Source organism: Camarhynchus parvulus, unplaced genomic scaffold (assembly GCF_901933205.1).
Source record: "Camarhynchus parvulus unplaced genomic scaffold, STF_HiC, whole genome shotgun sequence".
Classification (NCBI taxonomy): domain Eukaryota; kingdom Metazoa; phylum Chordata; class Aves; order Passeriformes; family Thraupidae; genus Camarhynchus; species Camarhynchus parvulus.
Window position 1 is genome coordinate 82,542 of NW_022148897.1, and position 5,006 is coordinate 87,547.

At 61.6% G+C, this 5,006-nt stretch overlaps 1 long non-coding RNA gene across 1 annotated transcript; it reads right to left on the reverse strand.

Moving 5' to 3' along the window:
• Positions 1-1,201: 1,201 nt before the first annotated feature.
• LOC115917153 lies at positions 1,202-4,394 on the reverse strand. Its single transcript, XR_004061677.1, has 9 exons — positions 4,258-4,394; positions 4,111-4,163; positions 3,893-3,947; positions 3,478-3,527; positions 3,337-3,388; positions 3,073-3,227; positions 2,123-2,161; positions 1,441-1,482; positions 1,202-1,341 (listed from the first exon to the last, which is right to left on the reverse strand). It is a non-coding gene; the product is annotated as an uncharacterized LOC115917153 (long non-coding RNA).
• Between the last annotated feature and the right edge of the window lie 612 nt (positions 4,395-5,006).

The following is a 5,006-nucleotide window of genomic DNA, read 5'->3' on the forward strand; positions in this document are numbered from 1 at the left end:
CGCGGAAGGCGGAAGCGCGGAGGGATATCACGCATCGGCTGCGCGATGTAACCCGCGCTGCGGAGGGATCTCCCGGTGATGCGGCCGTGCCCGGATCTCCCCCAGCTCCCTCAGAGCCGCGGAAGGATACACGCACGGCGCCGTTTTCCGCTGCTGTGCTGCCGTGTACGGCCCCGGTGGCGGCGGAGGTGCCGTGACAGGGCACGGGGATGCCGGTTGTGCCGGGACAGCGGCACGGAGCGGCTCGGAACCGGGACCGGGCCGCGCCAAAGCCGCGCCCAAAGCGGCGGGACCGCGGTATAAAACTGCGCATGCGCGCGGCTAAAGCAGAGCTGTGCCCGCGTGAGGCGCGGAGTGATATCGCTGCCGCGGTGTTGCGGCACCTGCGCATGCGCGGTTGCGCCGCTGGGGCGGTGTGAGGGAGCCAAGATGGCGGCGGGCGGGCCGGGGAGCGCGCGAGGCGGCGGAGCCGCGGGAACGGGAACGGGGCCGGGGGAGGGAACGGCGGGAGGGCCGCGGTTGCGGGAAGCGGCGGAGGGCGCCATTTAGCCGCTCTGAAGCGGGGAGAGGCGCGGCTGGGCCCGCCATGCGGCCGGTAAAGGGGGCGGGGGGCGCGGGAGGAGCGGCCGCGCTGGCGGGAAGCGGAGGGGGCGTGGCCGCGGTGGGCGGGGCAGCAGCTGGGGATGGGGGCGGGGCGGCAGGAGTGGGCGGGGCTGCGGTACGGGGGGCGTGTCCCGCTGGGGACTGGCGGTGAAAGGGGCGGGGCGGCTGCTGCGCGCATGCGCCGTGCGGCAGAGAGAGCAATAAAGTGATTGACAGCAGCCGTGTGCCGGAAGTGTCTGTGCGGCAGCCGCGCTTTACGGCAGCTTTACGGCAGCCGCGCTTTGCGGCGGTTTTGCGACGATTTGGGGGATTTTTTGGGGCAGATTTTGGGGATTTTTTTGGTGATTTTTTGGGTAATTTTGGGGCAGATTTTGGGGATTTTTGGGGCTTGTTTCGGGTGGTTTTTGGGGTGATTTTCAGGGATTTTTTTTTTTTAATTTTTGGGGAGATTTTTGGGGGAATAGGTGGGGAGGGGCTTGGGAGTGGGGGTGGGGCTTAGAACGGGGGTGGCGCTTAGAAGTGGGGGCGGGGCAGAGGGGTTCAGCCCCGCCCCTCCCCCACCCCAACAAACCCCTCCCCACCGGAAGTGACCTCAAAAGTGCCTTTATTGGGGTGGGGGAGGGGCAAATGAGAGTGGGGGGAGGGCTCGTAGAAAAGGGGGCGGGGCTTGTCGGAGTGTGGGCGGGGCCCTTCTCAGGATTCGTCGGCAGCCAATAAATAACGGGGGTGGGGGAGGGGCTGCGAGAGAAACAGAGAGAAAATAAATCCGTGTGAGAAACGGGGGAAAAAGGGGGAAATCGGGAATTTCGGGCGGGTTTGGGGTTTCTCGGGCCCCACCTCAGAGGTTCTCGTAGTCGGCGCCTTCGTCGCTCTCGCTCGCTGCGGGGGAGGGGCGGGGAAGGCTCGGGGGTCGCCCCTCCCCCATCCCCCCCCGGTTCCCCTCCCCCACCCCACAGCCCCTCCCCCCCCTCTGTTGCCCTTCCCCCCACCCCATTCCCAGCCCCTCCCCACTTTTCAATGCCCCTCCCCCACCCAGTTAAGCCCCTCCCCCACCCTCTTCAGCCCCTCCCCCACCCTTTTAAGCCACTCCCCCTCCCATCACCCCTCCCCCACCCTGTTAAACCCCTCCTCCTTATTTCCCTTGCCCCTCCCCCTCCCTCAATGCCCCTCCCCCACCCCCTTAAGCCCCTCCCCAGCGAAGCCCCTCCCCCTCATTAAGCCCCTCCCCCTCCTTTTTCAGTTGAGCCCCTCCCCATTTCCTTTGCCCCTCCCCATCCAAGTAAAGCCCCTCCCAGTTAAGCCCCTCCCCCTTTCATCCCCACCCTTTTAAGCCCCGCCCCCAGCCCGTTAAGCCCCTCCCCCACCCCATTAGGCCCCTCCCCAGTGAAACTCCCCCTCATTAAGCCCCTCCCAATTAAGCCCCTCCCCCATTTCCTTTGCCCCTCCCACTGAAGCCCCTCCCCATTCATCCCCAGCCCGTTAAGCCCCGCCCCCAGCCCGTTAAGCCCCGCCCCCTCACCCTCGGTTCCCGGCACGTTGATGTACTCCAGGCTGGGCACTGGGGGAGGGGCCGGGAGAGATTTGGGGTCATTTTGGGGCATTTTGGGGCATTTGGAGGATTTTGGGGATTTGGGGCAAATCTGGGGGGAATTCGGGGCGATTTTTGGGGCGTTTTTGGGGGATTTTGGGCTGGTTTTGGCGGGATCTCTTCGGGATTTTGGGGCGATTTTTAGGGTCATTCGAGGATTGTTTTTGGGGGGATTTTGGGGGATTTTGGGGCAGATTTTTGGGTGATTTTTTTAGGTTATTTTGGGGGGATTTTGGGGGAGTTTTTGGGTTATTTTGGGATGAATTTTGGGATTTTTGGGGTTATTTTGAGGCGATTTTTGCGGTCACTTGAGGATGATTTTTGAGTTGATTTTGGGGGATTTTTTGGGCAGATTTTTCGGTGAATTCTTTGGTTGTTTTGGGATCAGTTTTTGGGGATTTTTTTGGGGTGATTTTAGGGATTTTTTGGGCAGATTTTTGGGACAAGTTTGGGGGATTTTGGGGGTTATTCCAGGTTATCTGGGGTGATTTTTGGAGCAATTTTTGGGTGATTTTGGAGGTTTTTTGAGCGATTTTGGGGGAATTTGGAGGGGATTTTGGGGTAATTTCAGGATTATTTTGGGTTGAATTTTGGGGTGTATTTGGGGTTTTTGGGGGGTGGTTTTGGTGATAATTTCAAGGGGATTTTGGGGTAATTTTGGGGAGATTTTCGAAGAATTTTTGGGGCGATTTTTGGGGATTTTGGGGATGATTTTTGAGAATTTTGGGGACAATTTTGTGGGGATTTTGGGGACAATTTTTTAGACGATTTTTGGGGATTTTGGGGACGATTTTTGGGACAATTTTTGTGGATTTTTTGAACAATTTTTGGGGTGATTTTTGTGGATTTTTGGGGTGAATTCGGGGGGTTTCAGGGCTCACCCCGGGAGTTGCCGCCCTCTCCCTCGGGGATGTTCTCGTACGGCTCCTCCCCCTCCCCCTCCTCCGGCCCCTCCCCCGCCCCGATGACGTCACCGGGGTCGGCCGTGACATCATCGATGACGTCACTGGGAGGGGTCGGGTCCGGCAGCACCGTCCTGGAAGGGGGGGGGAGGGGTCAGAGGGGTCAGAGGTCAGGGGGCTGAGGGGTGTGGTCACTCCGGGGTCACTCAGGGGTCACTCGGGGGTCACTCAGGGGTCACTCACACGTAGCCGCTGGCGAAAGGTTCGTTGGTGTAATCGCCGTCCTCGGGGGGGTCTGGGGGGTCAAAGGTCACACAGAGGTCACTCATTGAGGTCACTCATTTGGGTCACTCAGGGGTCAGAGGTCACTCAGGGGTCACTCACCGGAGTCGGGCTCGGCCGAGACGCGGCGGCTCGGGGGGGCCTGGGGGGGGCTGGGCGGGGACAGGGGTGGGGGAGGGGCACTGGAGCCCCGCCCCCACCTCACAACGCCCCTCCCCCTCCCTCATTCAAGCCCCACCCCCTTTAGCACCTCCCCATCGCCCTCCCCCACCCTTTCAGAGCGGCCCCTCCCCACCCCCTTCTGCCCCTCCCCCACTCCTGTTTCACCCCTCCCCCACCCCCCTTTTGCCCCTCCCCTTTAACCCCTCCCCATTTTAGCCCCTCCCCCACCCCATTTAACCCCTCCCCATCCCTTTTGCCCCTCCCCCACCCCAATTAGCCCCTCCCCCACATCACTCCAGCCCCTCCCCCACCCCCGTTAGCCCCTCCCCCGTTTTGGCCCCGCCCCCAGACCCACCCCAGTGTCCGAGGCTCCGCCCAGGGCGGCTGCGGGGTGTGTGGGGGAGGGGCACCTGCGGAGGGGGGAGGGGCCAGAGATGAAAAGGGGGAGGGGCGAAATGGGAAATGGGGAGGGGCAGAATGGGGGAGGGGCAAACGGAGGGTGGGGGAGGGGTCAGTGGTCACTCATTGGTCACTCGGGGGTCAGAGGTCACTCGGGGGTCAGAGGTCACTCACATCGCGGCTTCAGCAGGATGAACGGGGGTGGGGGAGAGGCGCCGGGGGGCGGCCTGGGGGGGGGGAGGGGAAGGGAGGGGGGAGGGTCAGACGGGTCCGGCCCCGCCCCCCTCTGGCCCCGCCCCCTCCCGCCCCTCCCCCACTCACTTGCAGTCGTAGTTGTCCAGCAGGGGGCGCTGCGGGGCTGGGGGGGGAGGGGCACGGGGACCCCCGGGTGACCCCAAAATCCAACAAAATTCACCCAAAATTCACCCAAAATTCGCCCAAAATTCACCCAAAATCCATCGAAATTCACCCGAAATCCACACAAAATTCACCCAAAATTCACCCAAAATTCAACAAAATCCACCCAAATTCACCCAAAATCACCCAAAATTCACCCAAAATCAAACGAAATTCACCCGGATCCCCCCAAACCCCCCCCAAAATCCCCCAGGACCCCTCACATCTCCCCAAATCCCCTGCCTCCTAAAAATTCCCCCAAATCCCCTTTAGGACCCCCAAACCCCCCAAAATGCCCCCAAATCTATCCAGGACCACCCAAATTCCCCTCAAATCCCCCCCAGATCCCCCCAACCCCCCCAGGACCCCCCAAAAATTCCCCCAAATCCCCTTTAGGACCCCCCCAAAATGCCCCCAAATGCCATCAAACCCCCCCAAATCGCCCCAGACCCCCCTCAAATCCCCCCAAATCCCCTTTAGGAACCCCCCAAATCCCACCAAAATTACCCCAAACCCCCCCAAATCCCCCTCAAATCCCCCCAAAATTCCCCCAGATCCCCTTTAGGACCCCCCAAACCCCCCCAAAATTCTCCCCAGAGCCCCCAAAGCCCCCAACCCCCCCCCAAAATTCCCCCAAATCCCCCCAAATCTCCCCAAACCCCTCCAGGACACCC